Source organism: Bombina bombina, chromosome 5 (genome assembly GCF_027579735.1).
Source record: "Bombina bombina isolate aBomBom1 chromosome 5, aBomBom1.pri, whole genome shotgun sequence".
In the NCBI taxonomy this organism is placed as follows: Eukaryota; Metazoa; Chordata; class Amphibia; order Anura; family Bombinatoridae; genus Bombina; species Bombina bombina.
Genome location: NC_069503.1, coordinates 84922572 through 84949020, shown reverse-complemented (window position 1 = coordinate 84949020; position 26449 = coordinate 84922572). Strand labels below are relative to the sequence as shown.

General features: G+C 37.4%; 1 protein-coding gene across 2 annotated transcripts in view; it reads left to right on the top strand.

The window, feature by feature from the left end:
* The first annotated feature begins 2685 nt into the window (after positions 1-2685).
* The window catches only part of LOC128659224 (gastrula zinc finger protein XlCGF28.1-like), a 31939-nt gene continuing 8175 nt past the window's right edge, over positions 2686-26449 (top strand). For both annotated transcript variants that reach the window (XM_053712903.1, XM_053712902.1), the window contains exon 1: positions 2686-2710. The gene's annotated coding sequence lies outside the window, so the exon portion shown is untranslated. The remainder of the gene's footprint in view (positions 2711-26449) is intronic.

The following is a 26449-nucleotide window of genomic DNA, read 5'->3' as shown; positions in this document are numbered from 1 at the left end:
GATGGTTTTTTAATAAAGAAGCCATTGTTTTTGAGGAAATACAAATATGAGTGAGAGTAAGCGCTATATAGCTTAAAAGGCTAGGTTAAAATACATACAATTTATTACATAATAATAATAAAAAATAACATAAACAATAAAATTAGACGCATGGATCCATGTCTAACTATCTGAATGCTAAAATCTATGGTGTGTTAAAGCAAACCAATCTAAAGAAAAATAGCCTAATGGTGGTAAGGCATACACAAAATAAATAAGCACCTTCGTGATAACAATTTAAAACTAGAGTTCCATATAATTTAGACAAAATTGATATCTCAACAGTGGATATGTGCACATAAAAGACTGTGGAAAAAACAAGAAAACTGCAAAAAAAGTATTCAAAATACAAATAAAGTCCGAATGCTTGTTGATATAGTTTATGTGAATCAGTCGGTGTATCCTCAAAAATGGCGTGCAAAAATTTGAAGTGAAGTTCAAACAATAAAAAATAGTGGAATGTCAAAAAGGTAACAATTGCGTGTAATCCAAACTTCAGTTTTGTGAGGCAATCAAAGAGTCAATGTGAAAAACCTCAAAAGCAAAAACAAAAACGCTAATGTGAGTGATCAGAATAAAAGCAAAAACATATAGGTATATGCAAAATCTAGGAGTCTGATACCAAAAATCCACAATAAAACAATAGCATTGATAAAAAACCAGTATGCCAACGCGTTTCAGCCTAAACTAGACTGGTCTTGAGAATGATGCCGATCGTTGGTGGGTGGGAGCGGGAGGCAGGTGGGCGGCCCATCGTTGGAGGGATTTCCTGTTCCTGCAGGGACAGTGCGCGTAAGTCATCAAGAGCGCACGGGGGTTGCCGGGTGCGCGCACACACTATGCTAAATTGATTGAGGGAGAGGAAGGGAGAGGGAAATTATTGTTTGTAAAGGTATCGGGGAGGGGGTGTTTGGGGGGGCAGTTACCATACAGAGAATTAGGATTTGAAATTTTTTTAATAAAGAAGCCATTGTTTTTTTGGAAACTTGGTACTGGCAGACAGCTGCCAGTACCCAAAATGGCGGCAAATTGGAAGCAGGGGGAGATCGCACAAGTGGGGCACTACAAAAATAGATTTGCAGAGTTACCGGCAGCTGCCAGTACCCAAGATGGCGGACAATAAGGTAGAGGGGAAGGGTTAGAGAGCTGTTTGGGGGGTAACGGAGGTTGGAGACTAAGGGGGGATCCTACAAGGCAAAAGAAATATTTTTTTTTTTAAAAATGCCTTTTATTTTAGTACTGGCAGACTTTCTGCCAGTACCTAAAGGGACACTGAATTTTTTTCTTTCGTGATTCAGATAGAACATGCAATTTTAAGCAACTTTCTAATTTACTCCTATTATCATTTTTTTTTTTCATTCTCTTGGTATCTTTATTTGAAATGCAAGAATGTAAGTTTAGATGCCGGCCCATTTTTTGTGAACAACCTGGGTTGTTCTTGCTGATTGGTGGATAAATTCATCCACCAATAAAAAAGTTCTGTCCAGAGGTCTGAACCAAAAAAAAGCCTAGATGCCTTCTTTTTCAAATAAAGATAGCAAGAGAATGAAGAAAAATTGATAATAGGAGTAACCTAGAAAGTTGCTTAAAATTGCATGCTCTATTTGGGTTCAGTGTCCCTTTAAGATGGCGGGGATAATTGTGGGGAAGGGAAGATAGCTGTTTGGGAGGGATCAGGGGGTAGGATGTGTCAGATGGGAGGCTGATCTCGACACTAAAGCTAAAATTAACCCTTTCACTGCTGGGCATAATACAAGTGTGAAATGGTTGCATATTTTCTTTTGTCTGATTGGATGCTGCTTAACATGCATGTGACTTCTCAGCATGTATTCTGGGAAATGTAGTTCAGTATTGAACTGGCCTTTGTTCTCCCATTTACTTCCTGTGTGTGCAGCTCTTGCGAGAAGGGTCCAACTGCAGACTGGAGCTCCACTCTAGACAGGAAACATGTGACCTCCACTCAAAGCTTTTTTCTTTGCTTTTTTTTTTTTTTTTTTTTAAATCAACTTTAATGTAACAAACAAGCTATAGACAATCATTCTGAAAACGAATCATTTTGTAGCTTTCTTGCTCTTAATGTTCATTTACAGTGTTTTATGCAGATTGTGATTTATAAGGTAACCACTGTGAATTAACATTAACCCCTTAGTGATCAGACCATTGTTAAATTTTCTTACCCAGTTACGGTAAAAAAAGAGAGAGAATTTGCAGCAAACCTTCTTTTTGTTTAAAGAGAACTTCCCCGTGTTTGTTGTGTAGAGTGGAGGTTTAAATATTTAAATATTGTTAATTTAAAACAGTAGATAATACATGAAAACTAAAGAATTACTCCTGTGATTTCCTGAGATGATCGATTTATAACTTAGAATAATCATTACATTTGCTTATACTTTGCCTAACAGAACACAAATCAACTTATTTACCCTTATAAATGTCACTCAGCATAAACAAAAAAAAAGCAATTTCGTTTCCAGAATGATTGTGCCTATTGGTTGTTTGATTACATTAAAGTTTATTTTAAAAAAAAAAAAAGTGTTCTGAATGATTGTGCATATTGGTTGTTTGATACATTAAAGTTTATTGAAGAAAAAAAAAATTGGAGTGGAAGTCACATGTTTCCTGTCTAGAGTGGAGCTCCAGTCTGCAGCTAGACTACTTTGGCTCTTGCTGGGTGAGTGAGTCAGGCTGTGTGTATTGTGTGATAAAACCTTTAGTTAGTCTCTAGTCTTCTTAAAAAGTTTATAATTGTTGTTCTTTTATTGTATGTTATTTACCTGTTTGTGTCAGGCAATGGGATAGTAAGTGCTGTTTAACTCTTTGTGTTAGTAAAGGTTTAATACACACTGTGTAGCTCTCTGTGCTAGTGAAGGGTTAATACCCACTACAAATGTCTGTGCTAGTGAAGGGGTTAATACACACTGTGCTGCTCTCTGTGCTAGTGAAGGGTTAATACACACTGTGCTGCTCTCTGTGCTAGTGAAGGGTTAATACACACTGTGCTGCTCTCTGTGCTAGTGAAGGGTTAATACACACTGTGCTGCTCTCTGTGCTAGTGAAGGGTTAATACACACTGTGCTGCTCTCTGTGCTAGTGAATGGTTAATACACACTGTGCAGCTCTCTGTGCTAGTGAAGGGTTAATACACACTGTGCAGCTCTCTGTGCTAGTGAAGGGTTAATACACACTGTGCAGCTCTCTGTGCTAGTGAAGGGTTAATACACACTGTGCTGCTCTCTGTGCTAGTGAATGGTTAATACACACTGTGCTGCTCTCTGTGCTAGTGAAGGGTTAATACACACTGTGCTGCTCTCTGTGCTAGTGAAGGGTTAATACACACTGTGCTGCTCTCTGTGCTAGTGAAGGGTTAATACACACTGTGCAGCTCCCTGTGCTAGTGAAGGGTTAATACCCACTACAAATGTCTGTGCTAGTGAAGGGGTTAATACACACTGTGCTGCTCTCTGTGCTAGTGAAGGGTTAATACACACTGTGTTGCTCTCTGTGCTAGTGAAGGGGTTAATACACACTGTGTTGCTCTGTGGCAGGGAAGGGTTAATGCACTCTGCTGCTCCCTGTGCTAATGAAGGGTTAATACACACTGTGCTGCTCTTGGTGCTAGTGAAGGGTTAATACTCACTGTGCAGCTCTCTGTGCTAGTGGAGGGTTAATAGTACCCACTACAAATTTATGTGCTAGTAAAGGGGTTAATACATTGCCTATTTCTGTGCTAGTGAAGGGGTAAATAATAGTGAATGGGTTAATACACATTGTGTTGCTCTCTGTGCTAGTGAGGGGTTAATACACACTGTGCTGCTCTTTGTGCTAGTGAAGGGTTAATACACACTGTGCTGCTCTCTGTGCTAGTGAAGGGTTAATACACACTGTGCTGCTCTTTGTGCTAGTGAAGGGTTAATACACACTGTGCAGCTCTCTGTACTAGTGAAGGGTTAATACACACTGTGCTGCTCTCTGTGCTAGTGAAGGGTTAATACACACTGTGCTGCTCTCTGTGCTAGTGAAGGGGTTAATACACACTGTGCTGCTCTCTGTGCTAGTGAAGGGTTAATACACACTGTGCTGCTCTCTGTGCTAGTGAAGGGTTAATACACACTGTGCAGCTCTCTGTGCTAGTGAAGGGGTTAATACACACTATGCTGCTCTCTGTGCTAGTGAAGGGTTAATACACACTGTGCAGCTGTGCTAGTGAAGGGTTAATACTGTGCTGCTCTCTGTGCTAGTGAAGGGTTAATACACACTGTGCAGCTCTCTGTGCTAGTGAAGGGTTAATACACACTGTGCAGCTCTCTGTGCTAGTGAAGGGTTAATACACACTGTGCAGCTCTCTGTGCTAGTGAAGGGTTAATACACACTGTGCAGCTCTCTGTGCTAGTGAAGGGTTAATACACACTGTGCTGCTCTCTGTGCTAGTGAAGGGTTAATACACACTGTGCTGCTCTCTGTGCTAGTGAAGGGTTAATACACACTGTGCTGCTCTCTGTGCTAGTGAAGGGTTAATACACACTGTGCTGCTCTCTGTGCTAGTGAATGGTTAATACACACTGTGCGCTCTCTGTGCTAGTGAAGGGTTAATACACACTGTGCAGCTCTCTGTGCTAGTGAAGGGTTAATACACACTGTGCAGCTCTCTGTGCTAGTGAAGGGTTAATACACACTGTGCTGCTCTCTGTGCTAGTGAAGGGTTAATACACACTGTGCTGCTCTCTGTGCTAGTGAAGGGTTAATACACACTGTGCTGCTCTCTGTGCTAGTGAAGGGTTAATACACACTGTGCTGCTCTCTGTGCTAGTGAAGGGTTAATACACACTGTGCTGCTCTCTGTGCTAGTGAAGGGTTAATACACACTGTGCAGCTCCCTGTGCTAGTGAAGGGTTAATACCCACTACAAATGTCTGTGCTAGTGAAGGGGTTAATACACACTGTGCTGCTCTCTGTGCTAGTGAAGGGTTAATACACACTGTGTTGCTCTCTGTGCTAGTGAAGGGGTTAATACACACTGTGTTGCTCTGTGGTAGGGAAGGGTTAATGCACTCTGCTGCTCCCTGTGCTAATGAAGGGTTAATACACACTGTGCTGCTCTTGGTGCTAGTGAAAGGTTAATACTCACTGTGCAGCTCTCTGTGCTAGTGGAGGGTTAATAGTACCCACTACAAATTTATGTGCTAGTAAAGGGGTTAATACATTGCCTATTTCTGTGCTAGTGAAGGGGTAAATAATAGTGAATGGGTTAATACACATTGTGTTGCTCTCTGTGCTAGTGAGGGGTTAATACACACTGTGCTGCTCTTTGTGCTAGTGAAGGGTTAATACACACTGTGCTGCTCTCTGTGCTAGTGAAGGGTTAATACACACTGTGCTGCTCTTTGTGCTAGTGAAGGGTTAATACACACTGTGCAGCTCTCTGTACTAGTGAAGGGTTAATACACACTGTGCTGCTCTCTGTGCTAGTGAAGGGTTAATACACACTGTGCTGCTCTCTGTGCTAGTGAAGGGTTAATACACACTGTGCTGCTCTCTGTGCTAGTGAAGGGTTAATACACACCGTGCTGCTCTCTGTGCTAGTGAAGGGGTTAATACACTCTGTGCTAGTGAAGGGTTAATACACACTGTGCTGCTCTCTGTGCTAGTGAAGGGTTAATACACACTGTGCAGCTCTCTGTGCTAGTGAAGGGGTTAATACACACTATGCTGCTCTCTGTGCTAGTGAAGGGTTAATACACACTGTGCAGCTCTCTGTGCTAGTGAAGGGGTTAATATACACTATGCTGCTCTCTGTGCTAGTTAAGGGTTAATAATACCCACTAAATATTTCTGTACTATTGAAGGTTTAATACACAATGCAGCTCTGTGCTGGTTAAGGGAATTAATATACACAGTGTGTGCAGATTTCTGTGCTAGTGAAGGGGTTAATACAAGCTGCAGGTCTTCTCCGTGCTATTGAAAGTGCTAATGTATATAGTGTAGCTGTATGTATATAGTGTAGCTGTATGTATATAGTGTAGCTGTATGTATATAGTGTAGCTGTATGTATATAGTTTAGCTTTAATGTATATAGTGTAACTTTATGTATATAGTGTAGCTGTAATGTATATAGTGTAGCTGTAATGTATATAGTGTAGCTTTATGTATATAGTGTAGCTTTATGTATATAGTGTAGCTTTATGTATATAGTGTTAGTTTATGTATATTGTGTAGCTTTATGTATATAGTGCAGCTTTATTTATATAGTGTAGCTTTATGTATATAGTGTAACTTTATGTATATAGTGCAGCTTTATGTATATAGTGTAGCTTTATGTATATAGTGTAACTTTATGTATATAGTGTAGCTGTATGTATATAGTGTAGCTGTATGTATATAGTGTAGCTGTATGTATATAGTGTAGCTGTATGTATATAGTGTAGCGTTATGTATATAGTGTAGCTTTATGTATATAGTGTAACTTTATGTATATAGTGTAGCTTTATGTATATAGTGTAGCTGTATGTATATAGTGTAGCTGTATGTATATAGTGTAGCTGTATGTATATAGTGTAGCTTTATGTATATAGTGTAGCTTTATGTATATAGTGTAGCTTTATGTATATAGTGTAGCTTTATGTATATAGTGTAGCTGTATGTATATAGTGTAGCTGTAATGTATATAGTGTAGCTGTAATGTATATAGTGTAGCTTTATGTATATAGTGTAGCTTATGTATATAGTGTAGCTTTATGTATATAGTGTAGCTTTATGTATATAGTGTAGCTTTATGTATATAGTGTAGCTTTATGTATATTGTGTAGCTTTATGTATATTGTGTAGCTGTATGTATATAGTGTAGCTGTATGTATATAGTGTAGCTTTATGTATATAGTGTAGCTTTATGTATATAGTGTAGCTTTATGTATATAGTGTAGCTGTATGTATATAGTGTAGCTGTATGTATATAGTGTAGCTGTATGTATATAGTGTAGCTGTATGTATATAGTGTAGCTGTATGTATATAGTGTAGCTTTATGTATATAGTGTAGCTGTATATATATAGTGTAGCTTTATGTATATAGTGTAGCTTTATGTATATAGTGTAGCTGTAATGCACTAGTATAGGATATGACGGTGACAATGTGCTCAGTTACTAATTTTATGAATTTGCAGCATTTAAACAATGTTAACAGCATTCAATTTGTCTTTGAAATGGTTGCATATTTTCTTTTGTCTGATTGGCTGTTGCTTAACATGTGACTTCTCAGCGTGTATTCTGGGAGATATAGTTCAGTATTGAACTGGCCTTTGTTTCCCTCCCATTTACTTCCTGTGCAGCTGTTGCTGGGTTAGTGAGTCAGGCTGTGTGTGTATTGTGTGATAAAACGTTTTAGTTATTCTCTAGTCTGCTTAAAAAGTTTATAAATGTTGTTCTTTTAGTGAATGTTATTCACCTGCTTGTGCCAGTCAATGGGATAGTAAGTGCTGTTTAACTCTGTGTGTTAGTGAAGGGTTAATACCCACTACACTGTTCTGTGGTAGGGAAGGGTTAATGCACTTTGGGCTGCTCCCTGTGCCAATGAAGGGTTAATAAACACTGCTGCTGTCTTTGCTAGTGGAGGGTTAATACCCACTACAGATGTATGTTCTAATGAAGGGGTTAATACACACTGTGCAGCTATTTCTTAGTGAAGGGATTATACACTGCAGATTTCTGTGCTAGTGAAGGGGTTAATAATAATAATAGTGAATGGGTTAATACACAGTGTGCTGCTCTGTTCTAGTGAAGGGTTAATACACAATGTGCTGCTCTCTGTGCTAGTGAAGGGTTAATACACACTGTGCTGTTCTCTGTGCTAGTGAAGGGTTAATGCACACTGTGTGTCTCTGTTACAGTGAAGGGTTAATGCACACTGTACCCCAAAGCACACATTATCAGCCCTACTTTATCTAGGGGCGCACAGTAACTAGCACAGAGGAGTGCTCAGTAGCTAGCGCAGAGGGGTGCACAGTAACTAATAACCCCACATAGTTTGCCTTGTTTGTAGGAGCCAATCTGACCTTGTTACTGAGTAGAGAAAGGGTTTATATTAGTTTGTTAGCAACACTTGTATTGTTTAACATGATCTTATCACCCCTGCTCAGACTAACTAGGGGCAGATGTGTAGCATGGTCAGTTTTAAAGGGACATTAAACTTAATATTTCTTTCATTATTCAGTGTTACACTAGATACAGAACTGTACAATGTCACTTATAGTATTATGTATGGGGACTGAGGCTGTGACAGAAATATCTCGGTGTAACATTACACTATAGTGGTTGGGCTGTGTGTGGTCTGACATTGTGCAGTTCTGTATCTAGTACTAAAGACACCAGTATATGCATTGCATTTTATTTTCTATTGATGTGCAAGGTGTTTGCACTTGGCGCTACCAGTGTGTGAATTCTGACGTTTGCATTAATTACTGGCAATATTATAAAGCTCCCCCCATGGTGTCTGGCTCATGCTATTTGTATAGCTGCAAGTATTGTGTGTTCGTGACATGGCTGTTGTGACGAACCAAGGTTATCCAACCCTGCACCAGTCACTTATTTGGCACAGAAAGGGTTTTCAGCCCCCTTTTCTGTCACCTAAAGCTCAAATGCTGCCACCACTTAAAATTTATTAAAGGGAAAATCTTAAGGAAAACCCCAGACTTTACACATTAACTCTAGAAATACAATTTAGCAGAAAATAACCTAAACTTATACAGTTCTAATATTCCAGTCTCTTTCAGTAAAGTGGTTCAATTATTAGACAAAGGCCAAACTTAATAAAGGAATTATTTATTATGCCAAAAATATTATGCACAATGCATTAATAATAAAAAGTTGTTACAAATAAAATTACACACGCAAACAGTGTTTTAAAATAAAAAGGAGAAAAACAGAATTGAATACTTTACTAGCTTCAAGATCTGCGCCAGGGGAATGGCAAGAAAATGATGGCTCCTTACTTCTGTACAGCAGCTCCCCTTGTAAGAATGACAATCTTATTGTTAAAAAATAAGATTCTTAAACCTACTTCTCAGAGATCATGTTGCTTAACCACACCCTCCTGGGCGGGCTAAGAAACCCCACTGTCTTTACAAACTTCAATAGACTAAATTTCTTGCCTGAATTTATACAATCCATTATCATTCCTGCTAGGTAAGAAATTTCTATATTTACATATTTAGAACCTCTTAGTTTTATTGGGAGAACCAGTTTGATATCAAATATGCCATAGGTTGTCATATTTACCTGCCGTTAAGGTTATAACACTTTTAACCCACATATGTACATAATATACCAATGTCCTGTCAGTGACCTGGTCAGTTTTTGTAATGAAGGGCCTGTTTTGCATCATGCATTCTATTGACAGCTTAAGCCATAAACTTTATCCTGTGTATCTCTGTGACTAAGAGCTTCAGTGATTTTATGACTCAATGCATACACACTAGCATTTGGTGGCTAGTTAGAGGGTTCTGGCACTTCAAAGAAAATACAAACACAATTCTTCTTGAAAACAAATAACTGTTTTGAGTGCAAGCTGCACAAAGTTAACTCCTTAGGAGCTGAATCCTGAGATATTTGTGACAGCTGTTTTGTAGGGAGGAACCATATGGCAGAGTAATTGTGAGGGGGGATTATGCAGTGAAAGTCAGGTTAGAAGTCAAGGGAGAATTCATAGAAGCTTGCACTTGGTGTTGTGAGACTAAACTCCTAAATACAATGCGCATGCGCAAAAGACGTACACGAGCTTGCTCGACACGGAGCAGTTACTTTAAACAGAGCATTCATTTAGACGAGAATTATCAATCCTTGGATTGATGGATTGTACACCTATATAGCACTCATTCCCTAATTGATAGTGACAAAAATTGGACAAGAGCTGTGTCTCCTGGGAGGAGAGTGTGCGTGGGGATATTTATTAAAATATAACCTTTATTGGTATTTTTTTTAAATATAAGGCAACAAACACAATTGACATACAAACTTTATTAAAAACACAGGTTTGGGTCTTTGTAGGTTTTTATCCGTTATTCACGGAGTACATTAAGTGGTTGTGGTGTGTATTAGAAATTACTTGAATTTCAAGTCAGGTTAATCTCGGTAATTGTATAGTATTTTGTTATACTTTGAGCTTTTATTTGGGAAAGCTGTTGTGTTATGATATTTACTCTAATATTGTATATGTGGTCTATGACTAACCATTCAAATCAAATTTTAATATTAGAGGTATTAACGTAAATATCCCATATTATCACCAAAGTTTGTTATTAATGCTTGTAGTATTGCATTTAATATGTACCTTAGTGAGACAATACCTGATTTCCTAGTGGTTGTATTCTTATCTCAGTATGATATTGTTGGAAATATATGCATAATGCTATTTTAAATAGCCTCCTAGCTATATAAATACAAAAAGTACTGTCTGTGTGTAGTATAATAATACTGGTCAGTGAGTTAATATATTAACCCCTGTAATGTCTTTGGATCGTATATTTATCAATACTTATGTATGCACGAGCATTATGCTTGAATCACTACACAGAGATTATGTTACTAAAATTCCATTGAATTTTTAAAGTTGATAATATGTACTATAATTGTTATAACAGCAACACATTTAAGTAACATAGTAGCTCTAATGGATCTTGGCGTTCTTGGATCTTTGATAATATTGGTAACACGCTTCCAGTATAAGTTCACAAGAAAGCGTTTGGTAATGGTATTCTCATCATTTGTTTCTCTGATAATTAATATTAAGATCTTACGATGTAAGAGTTATGGTAATCATGTGAGTATATTATAATGTTACAATAAAGTAGCTGTTCTTGGTATACTAATTATGCTCTTAGTATGTATCAACTATTACTTAGTAATATTAACTAGTTAAATCATATTGTCCACTTGGGCCTTGAGAGTTGTTAGCGGTATTATAGCGAGAATTCGCTAAATATTTGCGGTATTATCTGTATATATGAATCTTCATACTAATAACCGCTTGCTGAATCCACGCTATAGATACTGATTGATTTTTGAAGTGTTTGTAATATTATATCAATGCTTAATGCATCACATCTATAACTGCTTACAATATTTGTAATACTTGCGATAATATATCTATATCAGATGTATAACATTACTAACCGCTTACTAAATCCATGGCTATAAATGCCAGTTTAGCTTAAGGTGCTTCACTAAGTATTGGCGGTGTTGTATGTATATTTAAAGCTCCATAGTTCTGGCCATTGGCTGATTCTAAGCTTCTAATATCGATTGAGCTAAAGATATTGCTACTGAGTTAACCCCATTTTCGAGTAAATTTACTTAATATTGTGCACAACCACAATAGTTATATATAATATAAAGACCTCTTTTCCTGCTAATTAAAAAATGCTAACTGGCATTTTACAAACAATTCCCTAACATGTTTCGCCACTAACGTGGCTTTTTCAAAGGGTACAGCGCGGCCATATAGATGTCTATTTATTGGCTGGCACTACTCCTCCTATTGGACGTTTTAAACAAATCAGGTTGTTCCTTACGAGGAACCAATCATTGAATGAGAGACAGCCTGTGTGTATTAGAAAAGGAATATCATTGGGTACGAGCATTCATTTAGGATGACGTCCGGGAAAGGAGGGGTCTGGGGTGCGATCAAATATACGGCGCAGGTTTCGGCGCAAGTGTGGGAACCTGCGCCGCCCGTAATTTCACCTCGCACATCGGGGTATTAAATATACCCCGCCGTCAGTTCATAAAGTGCCGTAAGTCTGATAAACTAGCGATGTCCAGAAATAAGCGTAAATACAAATTTCTGGAGTCGCCAGTGACTTACGGTACTTTAGAAACTGTCGGCGCCTAAGAAAAGTAAAAAAAAATAACAAATCTACCGTAAAAGTCTAACACGTCTCCCAAAAATAAGCCCCAACACGTAAAACCCCTATATCCGCAATCCCCAAACTCTCACTACTAATAATAAATGTATTAACCCCTAGACCGACAACCCCCCACAACGCAATATGCCTATTTAAACTATTAACCCCTATATCCGCCATCAAATCCACACCGCAAGTAATAACTCAATTATTAACCCCTAAACCGCCATAACCCACAACGCAATAAACCTATTCAAGTATTAACCTCTAAACTGCCATAGCCCACATAGCCTATTAAATGTATTAACCCCTAATCTGTCGCTGCGCTATAATAAATTTATTAACCCCTAAACCTAAGTCTAACCCTAACACCCCCTAACTTAAATATTATTTAAATAAATCTAAATAAATTTACTATTATTAACTAAATTATTCCTTTTTAAAACTAAGTAAAACTAAAATAAGTACAAATTTACCTGTAAAATAAAACCTAACCTACGTTACAATTACACCTAACACTACACTATCATTAAATAAATTAAATTAACTACAACTACCTAACATTAAATACAATAAAATAAACTAAAGTACAACCCCCCCCCCCCACTAAATTACAGAAAATAAAAAAAATTACAAGAAGTTTAAACTAATTACACCTAATCTAAACCCCCTAATAAAATAAAAAAGCCCCCCAAAATAATAAAATTCCCTACCCTATACTAAATTACAAATAGCCCTTAAAAGGGCTTTTTGCGGGGTATTGCCCCAAAGTAATCAACTCTTTTACCAGTAAAAAAAGAAATACAACCCCCCCAACATTAAAACCCACCACCCACACACCCAACCTTACTCTAAAACCCACCCAATCCCACTTAATAAAACCTAACACTACCCCCTTGAAGATCACCCTACCTTGAGCCGTCTTCACCCAGCCGGGCAGAAGTCTTCAGCCAAGCGGCATCTTCTATCTTCTTCCATCCGACGAGGAGCGGGTCCATCTTGAAGACATCCGACGCGGAGCATCCTCTTCCATCGACGGCGACTGTAGAATGAAGGTTCCTTTTAAATGACGTCATCCACCCTTTAATTCCGATTGGCTGATAGAATTCTATCAGCCAATTGGAATTAAGGTAGGAAAAATCAGCCAATAGAATGCAAGCTCAATCCTATTGGCTGATTGCATCAGCCAATAGGATTTTTCCTACCTTAATTCCGATTGGCTGATAGAATTCTATCAGCCAATCGGAATTGAAGGGACGCCATCTTGGATGACGTCATTTAAAAAAAACTTCATTCTACAGTCGCCGTCGATGGAAGAGGATGCTCCGCGTCGGATGTCTTCAAGATGGACCCGCTCCTCGTCGGATGGAAGAAGATAGAAGATGCCGCTTGGATGAAGACTTCTGCCCGGCTGGAGGACCTCTTCTGCCCGGATCGGATGAAGACTTCTGCCCGGCTGGAGGACCTCTTCTGCCCGGATCGGATGAAGACTTCTGCCCGGCTGGGTGAAGACGGCTCAAGGTAGGGTGATCTTCAAGATGGTAGTGTTAGGTTTTATTAATGGGGGATTGGGTGGTTTTTAGAGTAAGGTTGGGTGTGTGGGTGGTGGGTTTTAATGTTGGGGGGGTTGTATTTCTTTTTTTACAGGTAAAAGAGCTGATTACTTTGGGGCAATGCCCCGCAAAAAGCCCTTTTAAGGGAAATTTGTAATTTAGTATAGGGTAGGGAATTTTATTATTTTGGGGGGCTTTTTTATTTTATTAGGGGGCTAAGATTATGTGTAATTAGTTTAAACTTCTTGTATTTTTTTTATTTTCTGTAATTTAGTGGGGGGGTTTTGTACTTTAGTTTATTTTATTTAATTGTATTTAATGTTAGGTAATTGTAGTTAATTAATTTATTTAATGATAGTGTAGTGTTAGGTGTAATTGAAACTTAGGTTAGGCTTTATTTATTGGTAAATTTGTACTTATTTTAGCTAGGGAGTTATTAAATAGTTATTAACTATTCTACCTAGTTAAAATAAATAAAAAGTTGCCTGTAAAATAAAAATAAATCCTAAAATAGCTACAATGTAATTATTAATTATATTGTAGCTATCTTAGTTTTTTTTTATAGGTAAGTATTTAGTTTTAAATAGGAATAATTTAGTTAATAGTAAATTTATTTAGATTTATTTAAATAATATTTAAGTTAGGGTTAGACTTAGGTTTAGGGGTTAATACATTTAATAGGCTATGGCGGTTTAGGGGTTAGTACTTGAATAGGTTTATTGCATTGTGGGTTAATGGCGGATTAGGGGTTAATCGTTTTAAGAGGTAGTTTGCGATGTTGGGGTTGGCGGATTTAGGGATTAATAATTTAGTTATTACTTGTATTGTGGGCTATGGCGGTTTAGGGGTTAATAGACTTTATTAGTTATTGCGGTGGGGGATTGTGGTTGACAGGTAGATAGACATTGCGCATGCGTTAGGTGTTAGTTTATTTTTTAAGGCATTTTCGGGAGTTACGGTGCTGTCATACTCCGCACAAGGCCTGCTACGGCTGCCTTTTCTCCATTTTCGCCACGTAAGGCCTTGCGCTGGATATTGGATACCGATTTACGACGCGGTCCCATGTTAGCCTATGGGAGTAATAATTGCAAGCGAAGGGTGAAATATTTGCCCATAACTTGTATGCTACGCCGTATATGTAATACCAAAATCGCGTAAAAAATGGCGGCGGAGGATTTTGCGGGCGACGCTGCATATGTAATGGAGGCCCTGGTGGCCATTTCAAATTGGCCGGAGTATGAAAAGTAAGTGATTTTGAATGAAAAACATATATGCATTAAACATGGGCTACAGGAGGATTTAAATTATCATTAACTACTATATAGGAGTAAGTAATTATAAATGTTGTGTTGACTGTCCCTTTAATTATTCAGATAGGGCATGTCATTTTTATTTTTTTTTATCTTTATTTATAAGCCAAAACAAAAAACAGAGATAATACATTTTTGAACAGAAAATTGAGAAAAATAAAGAAGCACTAAGGCATAGTACGGCCTAATGGCCTTGCATAATTTATACAATATTATGCTAATTCTACTTAGCATGCATATTTGAGATTATGCTTAGTATTATTCAAAATATTAAAATAACTACTTCATTTGTCTCTGAAAATGCCTTGGGATTTTTTTTTTTTCCCCCTCCCAAAAACATATTTGGCGCCACGCAGGGCTGATTATCTTTCCATATTACCCAAAGCAACCATTAGTAAATATTTACAATTTGCAAAATTATGTCAATATGTTTCAACCAGAGTAATTAAAAAAAAAAAAAAAAAAAGGAAGAGAAAGAACAAAAAAGAAAAAGGGGAAGCAAGGAGGAGGGAGGCAAAACAAATTATAAACTCTGCTAGATTTTTCTCTTTCTCTCCCCATTTCCCCCCCCCTCCTCTCCACTGTCTTGGATCAGTTTCTCCAGCCACCGAAGTGATCGGAGCATTATAACATAATATCCATCCAAACAAAACCAGTGACAATCGGCCAGAGAGAAAAAAAAAAAAAAGAAGGAAAACCATATTGGCTAATCTCTTCCCCTCTCCGCAATTTCTACATCTACCAGAACCCCAGGAGAACTATTTCTGAATTTTTAAAGGGAAAAATTAAATAATCAATTTCGGTTTCCTGAAGTGATTTTATAAATGTTGCCCATTTACTAAAAAACTTCCTTATGTCCGGTTCCTTGTCAATATCTATGTCCTTTTGTTCTAGCATACATTGTTTTTTTAAATAATTCCTGATTTCGGGAATTGTCGGGAGTGCTCTTGTTTTCCATTTTTTGCAAATCAGGTATCTAGTAGTTAAAATAGAGAGGGTTATTATTTTATCATTATCCTGATGACCATTTTCCATCTTTAGGTACAGTATAATTTGGTATAGTGATAGAGGAGTTATATTAACTTTTAATGTAGTTTTTAGCCAAAATTCCAATCTATTCCAGAATCTTCTAATCTTTGGGCAAGACCAAAACATATGAATCAGGTCTGCCGCCTGAAGGGAACATTTAGGACACTTGTTAAATTGCTGATTGTGTATTCTAAGGCCTTTCTCCGGAGTAAAGTATGTCCTATGAAGGAGCCTAATATGGGCCTCCCGCCAGGTGGCAGATATCGTAGAGGCAGCTACTTTACTTATTGATAGTTGGATAGTTTTCGAGTCAATGTTTGTCTGGGATATTAATGAACTCCACTTTAATGCCATATTATCTAGTAAAGGAGTACCTCTACTTATGTTAAGTATATTATAACATGGGGTAATAGACATATGATAATTTTTTGTCAGAATTAGCCAGTTTTCCAATTTACCTAGCGTCCAACAATAACCTTGCTGTTTAATTCCGCAGCAAAATGCCTTATTTGCAAATAAGCAAAAAAGTCTCTATTAGGGAGATTAAATTCTATTTTAAGTTCCTCGAAGGACTTGATACATTTTCTGTCTTTATCTAATATACATATTATTTTGTCGAGACCAGAGTTATGCCACCTATTAAAGATAATTGAATTTATACCTGCTTGGAATTGTGGATTCCCTATTATAGGAAGATGTTTCGAGACACTTCTGGATATTGAAAGAGATTTAGTTAGTATACCCCATGCCTTAATCGGGATATATATAGTGCTAAGTCCTTTAATATTCGCAGGCAACTCCCGTGATAAAGAATGAATCATAGCCACTGGGAGATAAGGCTTACAAATATTCAGTTCTAACTCATTGTTTAGAATATAATTTTTTGCGTATATCCAATCAGCTACTATGCGCGCCAGAAAGCTAAGATTGTAGAATTTAATGTTCGGTAATGCTAAACCTCCAAGATCTTTGGATATAGTAAGTTTAGCAAGAGATATCTTAGGTCTCTTACCCTGCCATATAAATTGACTAAGTGCAGCATTAATAAAGCAGATATCTTTTTCTAATAAGAGCAATGGTACATTCTGAAGGATATATAGGAGTTTAGGGAGGAGGATCATTTTAAATAATTCTACTCGACCAGAAACTGACAAAGGCAAATTCTGCCAAGATTTGAGTTTATCCTTAATAGAAATTAATATGGGTGATATATTAAATTTGTATAAGTCCCATAGGTTAAGTGCAATATGAATCCCTAGATACTTAAAAGAATCTGTGACCACTCTAAATGGGATATTTAAAATGGAGCTACTGTTTTTCCTCAGCCAGAGTATTTCAGATTTTAATTTATTTACCTTATATCCCGAGAAGGAGCCAAAATGATCGGTTATTTGAAGGAGTTTTGGTATGTTTAATTTTGTGTTAGATATGTAGATTAGTAGATCATCAGCATATAGACCAATTTTTATCTGATAATCTCGGATCCTTATGCCCTCTAGGGATTCCCTGATCATAATAGCCAGCGGTTCAATGGCTATATCGAAAAGAAGCGGGGAGAGAGGGCAACCCTGACGTGTGCCTCTGTCTATCACAATTGGAGAAGAAACAGTGTCATTTACTATCAACCTTGTTTAGGAATGAGTATGCAAGTTTCCCACAAATCTAGGAAGATTACCAACTATCCCAAACTTTGTTAAAGCTGTCAATGTATGATTGAAAACTACAGAATCAAAGGCTTTCTCTGCATCAATTGACAACACTGCCAGGTCAGGGAGGCCCTCTCTCCCCGTGGCAGAGAGGGGATTGTTCTGAATGTAATCCATTGTAACAAGAAGCTCTCTAATTTTTGCCGCCGAGTTACGCCCATTTAGAAACTTGATCTGTGTGTATTATTTTTGCTAAGATGGGTTGTAACCTAGTTGCAAGAATGGAGGACATAATTTAGTAGTCTGAGTTGAGCAGGGCAATTGGTCTATATGACTCTTTTTGCAAGGGATCCTTCCCCTCTTTTAAGATCAAAGTTGTATATGATGAGGAAAAGGAGGCCGAGACCGGGTTACTATCAACATAAATCTTATTATAGAGATTACTCAGGTAAGGTGTTATTTCTGCTGACAAAATTTTGTAAAATTAATTTGGCAGCCCATCAGGGCCTGGGGCTTTATTAGAGGAGAGTTTGAGAATTTCTCTCTCTATCTCTTTCCTGTTGCTGTGGGAAATATGATTTTACTCCAAAACTCAGCAGCCCTCTCCCCATCATAGCCTTTACAGGCGTAGAGATCCTGATAATATTCTAAGAATATGTCGGAAATTTCCTTAGGGTCTAAAATTTGCTTCCCCTTATTTTGAAGTTCTTCAATGGTTGGTTTCTTTCCCTCATTTTTAACTAATCTAGCTAGCATTTTTCCAGATTTGTTGCCAAATTTATATAATTTGGCTTGAAATATGAGTTCTTTGTGTGTTTCCTGGGACAATATAAAAGAGTCTCTAGCGCTTTTGGCACGAATATATTTTGCCCAATTTAAGGTTTTTTTTTCCAGAAGAAAGCGATTATATGAATTAATCAATGTGTTATTGATTTCTTTTTCTATTATCTTCAGCTTTTTAGTTAAAGTAGCTACATAAGTGGTGATTTCGCCTCTTAGTACCGCTTTGGCTGCCTCCCAGAATATATCTGGGCGCCCTACGTAGTCGCTGTTGTTATTAGCATAATCTTTAAATTTAATCCTGATCCGTTCCTTAAATTTGAAATCCGTTGCTAAGTAATAAGGGAAGAAAAAACGAGAGAATTTGGGCTTTGGATGGCCCAAATGAATTACGAGAAAGATAGGCCCGTGATCGGAAAGAAAGATCGGCATTATTCCTGCTCTTATATTTGTTAAAGATAGACGTTCATCCGTTAGAAATAAGTCGATCCTAGAAAGGGTTTTATGGGCTTTGGAGAGACAGGTGTAATCCTGTGTGTCAGGATTTTGAATTCTCCAAATATCCCGTAATGCCAGATTTTGCTTAATTTTATTAAAGATTTTTGTATCTAAATTGTCTTTCTTTTGTTTTATTTGCATGGGATTTCTCCTGAGTCTATCTATCGGAGATTGTGGTGCCATATTGAAATCTCCTCCTAGGATCAAATACCCTTCAGAAATTAATAAGAGTTTGGTCTGGATGGTATTCCAAAAATTCGGATCAGAGACGTTCGGACCATATATATTACAAAGTTGTATATGTCAATTGGGCTGCCTTAAATTTCACAATGACATATCTCCCCTCCAGGTCTGCCTCAGAATACAAGATTTCTAGTTGTGATTTCTTCGCTATTAATATAGCTACACCTCTCTTTTTCCTAATACTTTGTGCTATAATAACATCTTTAACCCATTGGGCTTTTAACTTTAGAGATTCTTCAAAATTTAAATGAGTTTCTTGTATAAGGGCAATATCCACTTGGGTTCTACATAGATGAGAAAGTATTGCTTTACGTTTTAATGGGGGTCGAGATGCCTCCTACGTTCCAGGATACTATTTTTAAATTATTTGCCTTTTGCATCATTTACTTAGGGAACGGAGAGGGGGAGAGAGAGGAAAAAAAAAAAAAAAGGGTTACATACTTAGATGGATTAAAAATTTATCATTGAAACTTCCCCCAATCCCCGGGGATTCCCCATTCATAGGCCCTATTCTATTTTTATGACATAGAGTCATCATCTGTCTAAGATTACGGGTTCAGTGTTTTAAAAAAATCTGCAGCCATTTGAGCATCTTCAAATAAATGTCTTAGAGCTTCAACTCTAAGTTTAGAGGGGTATATTAAAGTGGCACGGTACCCATTTTGTATGAGCTTTGTACAGATCGGGGCCAACTCTCTTCTCTTAGAGGCTGTATGTGCCGAGAAATCTTGAAAAATCATGATTCTAGCCTTGTCTATGAGGACTGGCCGATTTTTACGATAGGATTGCAGTAGCATGTTTTTGTCTTGGAAATTGAGTAGTCTCGCAATAACCGGTCTAGGGCGACTCTTATCCCTGTTGTCTAAACGAGGAGGACCCACTCTATGCGCTCTTTCTACTAGAATCGGATGGTAGGTTGGAAGAATGTTTAGGACCTTAGTAAGTGTATCTGATATAAAACGACATAGGTCATCATATTTTTTGTCCTCAGGGAGGCCAATTATACGAATATTATTTCTTCTAGATCGATTTTCCAAGTCCTCCAACCTATCATGGACTCCCCGGGAATTGATCTTTAAAGTCTCAAGTTTAGAGTTATGTTAAGTCCTCCAAGTCTGACACTCGTTGCTCTACCTCCTGTAATCTGTTGGAGAACTGTCTTATCTCTTGAGTTAACAGGGATATATCTTGTTTAATTTCTGCCCTTAGCGTGTCAAATTTAGGTGTAAGGGCTTCAGAGATGCTAGTAACTAAGCTTTGTATATTGGTAGATTCAGATATAGATGCCATATGTGTAATAGTTGATTCAGAAAGGGGGTCTTGAGTAATCTTAGTTTTCCTGTCTCTATTTCTAGCTGCCATATTTGGTGAAGGTGTCTTAGAGGTATTAGAAAAAAAATTGTCCATGTGTACTATATCTATTTAAGGGGTTGAAAAAGGGGGGAAGTGTAAGTGAGTTGTTTATCAGTGAAGTGGAGGAGGAGAGAAAAAAAAGGGCAGTGAACAAGTGTGAGGAGTGAAAGTGCGTATGTGTGTTAAAGGAATTTGTGTAATGTGAAGGACGTGATTGTGAGAATGTGTCAATGTGGGGTGACAAAAAAGTGTTAAGTATAGTTGTGAAAATTGTTTTTGTGAAAAGGGAAGAGGAAAAGTGTTGTTTTATTTTTAATTAGCTTCCCCTATTACTAGCTGTTATGCTGCGCTATAAAGTGAATGTTTCGTGATAGTTCTACTTACAGGTATGGACGTGAAGATTATACTATTAGACTTGTTAAGAAGGAGAAACGAGACAAACGAGACAAGAGGGAGTACTAGATAAGTTTAGAGTATTAGATGTTTCTAATGTCAGCTCATTTGTGTGGAAAGAAGAAAAAAAATTAGCCAAGGATTAACAATTGGGATAGAAAAAGGTGTTTCACCTGTTAGTTTTCCCTGTTAGAATATTACTGACATTATACTCAGATACATATTATATATCTATAAAACAAGCAGGTTTGCTTTTCAGAGTTTTGTTTGTGGAGAGCTAAAATTTGTAAGGAATCTGCATTATCACATCCCTTCTTTCATTCTTTTGTTCTTCAGCAATTTATTTGGTGTGATTATATGGTTTCGCCTGGGTAAAATCTATAATTTTTTAGATAAGCCTTTAGTTTTGTGATAAAGATCACATCTGATTTTTTTTTTTTTTTTTTTACACCAGGGGCTGTCTAAGGCTGTTTACAACCTTTGTCTATTGGCTCCACCAATTCAGTTTCACTGTAAATTATTACAGCGGACTGGAGAAAATTATTTGCAAAAGTTTCCTTAGGATAAATACAGAAAGTTTTATGTTCAACAATAAGTGTAATAATTTTTAAAGACTTCTAGAGGTTATGAGGCCTCAATTTAGAACAGAAGCAGGTAAATACAAAGGGGTAGGGATAGTTATAGCTCTTGCCCTTATATCTTTACAAGTATCTTTTTGTAACAACCTTATGTCAAGCTATATCCCACAAATAAAGAAGAGGCGAAGGGAGAGAGAGAGAAAAAAAAAAAGAGAGGAAAAACAGATATTATGCAACAATTGTCTCTCTTTTCTCTCCTTCTCCCCGCCTAACAAAAAGAAAAATTTAAACTAAGCAGGGCCAAACAAATTCAGTTGATTTGAGTTATTTTAGTTTACTTCAACTTAACTAAACAGTTTTATCTAACTCGTAGGTTTGTTTGATAACTGATAGCTATTTAGCATAAGAAAGCAACATTCTTAATTCATGTATATGACATAAGGCAGCACTGTTAGCAAGTAAATAAGTGAATAGAAACATTAGTATCAAGCTGCTGACAATCAAGTAGTTTTAAATAAGCAGTATTTTTTTTAAAGCAGAGAAAAAAAAAGGAAAAGTTTGACGTTCCAGAAACAAAAAACAAAAAAAAAAAAAAAAAAGCAAGATGAAATTATGTCTCTTTGTTTAAACTCAGCCGTGCTTGCTCCAAAGGGCCATGTTGAGACATTAGTTATTTAGCATTTATTGCTCTATCCCGGTACACCCATCAGAGTTTGCCCCTTGTATGTATAGAGTCAAACACTGTTCCAAGTGAGAGGGGCGGTGGGGGGTAATAGCAGTTAAACAGTTTTAAACGTTACCCGTTGCTGTCTGTAGATGCAGTTTGAAGATCGCAAGACTTTTCTCCAGGGCGATCCAGCCAGTCCAAAGTCCAGAAGATAGGAATAGCGGTCCGTGCCCCTCGCGCAGCACCGGTGGGAGGGGACACCCGGACCTGATACAGCAGTCCGCGCAGCCGACCACCTCTCCACACCCTTCACCGCAGACAAAGCCAGAAGCAGCCGGGGACCGTCCAGCAAGAAGAATTCACCACCGCGGGAGGCCCAACAGGAAAACAAGGTCCGGTCGCCACAGAGTCCACAAAAGCCGGTGCAGACAAACAACGGGCGGGCTCCCACTTCAAACCCTGCGAACACCGCCAGACCAGTCACAGGGGAGACTCCACTCGGGTAAGTCTTCTGAGATTGTGGTATGATGACCTCTGTCCTTGTGTGTTTGAAGAGGCAGGTTTATGCAAGGAACCAATACACAAAAGAAAGAAAAAGATATATATCTTCCAGTTTGGGGACCAGGAGAGAGAAAAATAGTCTCTTAGAAGTGTGCAGTATATAGAAACAGGGACCTATAAATGCTGCAGAATGCAGCTCAGTGCATAGTCGTGGCACTGCTGCGGTTCCAGGAGCGGTGAAACAGCTAAGTAGGCCACCCTGGGTCTGAGGGTTTGGGCGCGAGGGTTTCGCCAATAGCCTAAGGTGGAGGTGATGCTTAGACAGGTGCAACAGGAGCCCTACACCTGAGCTCCTCCCCCGGAAACCACCTCTAGAGCATGCCATCTAGGGCATGTCATTTTAAACAACTTTCCAATTTGGTTTTATCATCAAATTTGCTTTGTTCTCTTGATATTCTTTATTGAAAGCTAAAACTAGGTAGGCTCATATGCTCATTTCTCATGCTTCTTATCTCAGTGTATTTGACAGTGTCACACAGCTAGACAGTGCTAGTTCATGCATGCCATATAGCTAAAATTGTGCTCACACCCATGGAATTATTTGAGGCAGCACTGATTGGCGAGAATGCAAGACTGTGAAAAGAACTGAGATAAGGGGCAGTCTGCAGAGGCTTAGATACAAGGTAATCACAGAGGTAAAAAGTATATTAATAGATACAAACTCAGTGGGAGAATAACTATTTTCATTAAGATGATCTTTTTAGATACAATTATCAGAAATGAAGCCCATCTTTGTAACCTAGTTTGTATTTTCTTAAATATCTCTCTGTAATTTAAAGGGACAGTCTAGCCAAAATGAAACTTTCATGATTCAGATAGGACATGCAATTTTAAAAAAACTTTCCAATTTACTTTTATCATCGTATTTGCTTTGTTCGCTTGATATTCTTTGTTGAAATATGCTGTGCTATGCTATGCTAATTTCTAATCGCTTGAAAGATGCCTCTTAATTTAGTGCATATTGACAGATTTTAAAAGCTAGACAGTGCTAGTTCATGTGAGCCATATAGATACCATTGTACTCACTCACATGGAGTTAGTTATGAGTTAGCACAGATTGGTTAAAATACAAGTCTGACAAAAGAACTGAAATAAGGGGCAGTCTGCAGAGGCTTAGATACAAGGTAATCACAGAGGTAAAAAGTATATTAATATAACAGTGTTGGTTATGCAAAACTGGGCAATGGGTAATAAAGGGATTATCTATCTTTTTAAAATATAAAAATTCTGGAGTAGTCTGTCCCTTTTAAGCACAGATTTAAGTGATTTTTCTATATGGTTCCAACAGATTTGGGAGACATAAGGCTCAGACTGATCTGTACAATCAATAGCTTTAGCTAACAAAGTGGTACAGAAAACAGACATTTTAAACTGTCTAAACTTATTCTTAGAGGCAAAAGACTCCAATAAAGAATATCTTAATTTAAAAGATATATTCTAAATAAGAGGGACAGTTGATCTTAATAAAAACAATATGTTCCTCAATCCAATAAATATTTGTTCCTAGGAACAGACCACTGTTCCAACCCAGAACATTAGCCCCTTATTTAAGAAATGAGGTAATTCAGAAACCATTATACTTAAACATTTACGGCACATAATGAATGTTTTTGTTACAAAAAAAGTTACTAATAAGTACCTGCATATAAGCATACTGCACGCAAAGCTCATTACTTCAAAACCAGTGGAAGAAGGAAGCAAGGTATCCATCACTTCCCAGACGCCGAGGTACCCAAGTCGCCAGAAATTCAAGAGCAACAAAAACAACAAGAGTTAAAGATCATTAACTTATCGGACTATGCATTAAATGAGTTTGAGAGAGCGGTATTATCCAAAGGCTTGAGTTTCTCACCTACACAGGACTTTAACCTCTTTGATATCATCTTGGACTTAAACAAATTTGTCCGTAAGATAACATTGAAGAAACACTTCAGTAATGAACCAACATCAATTTGTGATGAGAGTCCACCAGATCCTCCTATAGTTGTATCTCTAAATGAAAAATGTAACTTCTCAGAATAGTGTGATATTGCCTTATTATGTGATCTAAATGTGGAAAGTGAGAGTGAGTCTAACAAAACCAAACAGCAGGTTGTTAACAGTTTGAAAAAAAGTACATTTTATCCAGTGAACTCTCGCACAGACCTCATAGAAGTTTTTCATGCTATAGTTTAACAGGATCTAACTGAATTAGCTGAAAAAACTTTAAAGGTTGGCTCCAACAAACATAGATATAAAAATTTGAATAGGAGGGAATGGAGTGCTCTTGACAGAATCATTAACAACAAAAACTTAGTGGTAGTGGATTCTGATAAGGGAGGTTCTATTGTTATTTTAAATAAGAAACAATATCTTGATGAAGCTATGAGACAGTTAAGTGATACAGATACGTATAAAAAATTAACTTTTCAAACTAAACAGGAGCCCCAATATATTACTATTTCATAGCATCCCCAGGATTGCTGAAAAACCCAAGAGGCAACTCTTGTATATACTGCTCAATAGTGCTAAAGCCCTAATCCCAAAAAATTGGAAAACAACAAACGTCCCCTCTATTTCTGACTGGTCGACCTGGGTTAGCAGGAACCTACAGCTGGAACGTTATAGGTATTGGAGAGAGGATAGAATAGAAATACATGAATACATGCTGGAACTATGGAACCCCATGAACACTTAAACACATAGGCATAGAGTGTATGGTCTATTACTGAAAACTGCCACATACCATCTACCCTCTCATTGCTCCCCTTCACCCTCTTACCACTCCCCCTCCCCTTAGGGGTTGTGGATTCCCCCCCCTTTTTTTTTTTTTTTTCTCTTTCTCTCAACTTCTCTTCTCTCTCTCTTCCTTTTCTAATGATTTAATCAATCAATTACTCATATCTCTGGGTGTGCACTATAACACCAATAACTTGAAGAAAACTAATTCCTGTTGTTATTGACAATGTTTTGTAAAAGACTTGGAAATTATATTGGCAAACATACAATAATATGTTAATTTTTGCTGCTGTACGAACAGTGGCGGGCTCACATTGTAACAAGAGCCAAGTCTGTTATGTTTATATTCTTTGTGTTAATAAAGATTTATAAAACTTAAAAAAAAATAAAAAAAAATTAACTTTTAATCCTACAACTAAATTCCAAAGGGAACTTTCTTCATTATTAGATGATGGTAGAGAAAAAGGTATCTTTACTAATAGTATTTGTGATTCGCTGTTCGTAGAACATCCTAGAATCCCTGTGTTTAAATTTTTACCAAAGGTACATAAAAGCTTGGTCAATCCCCCGGGGAGACCAATAATATCTGCAATTGGCTCTCTGGGGGAGAGATTGGGAGAATGGCTGGATGCACAACTGCAACCGGTGGTTCAATCTTTACCAGGTTTTTTACGTGACACAAAACATCTGATCAGATCTTTACATGAGTTCAAATGTGACACAGATTATAATTTCGTAACAATAGATGCTGTGTCCTTGTACTCGTGTATACCACATGATCAAGGTTTGTTGGCAATGAAAACTATGCTTTTCAAATATTCTAATTATTATTCAACTTTAATTGACTTCATGTTACAAGTGACCAAATTCTTGTTGCACCATAATTTTATTTTTGATGGTATGTACTTTCTACAACAGAAAGGCACTGCGATGGGGGCTAAATTTGCCCCCTCGTATGCTAATCTCTATCTAGCAGATTTTGAGGATAAGAAACTGTTTAACATCGCAAATCCATTCAAGAAGCATATCATCTATTATACACGCTTCATAGATGATATGCTGTTATTATGGAGTGGAGTGGATAAAGATTTGGTAGAATTTGTAGAATATCTAAACCATAATGGTGCCAACCTTAAATTCACTTTTAGTTCTTCTAGAGATAATATATCATTTTTAGATGTTAAACTTAGTA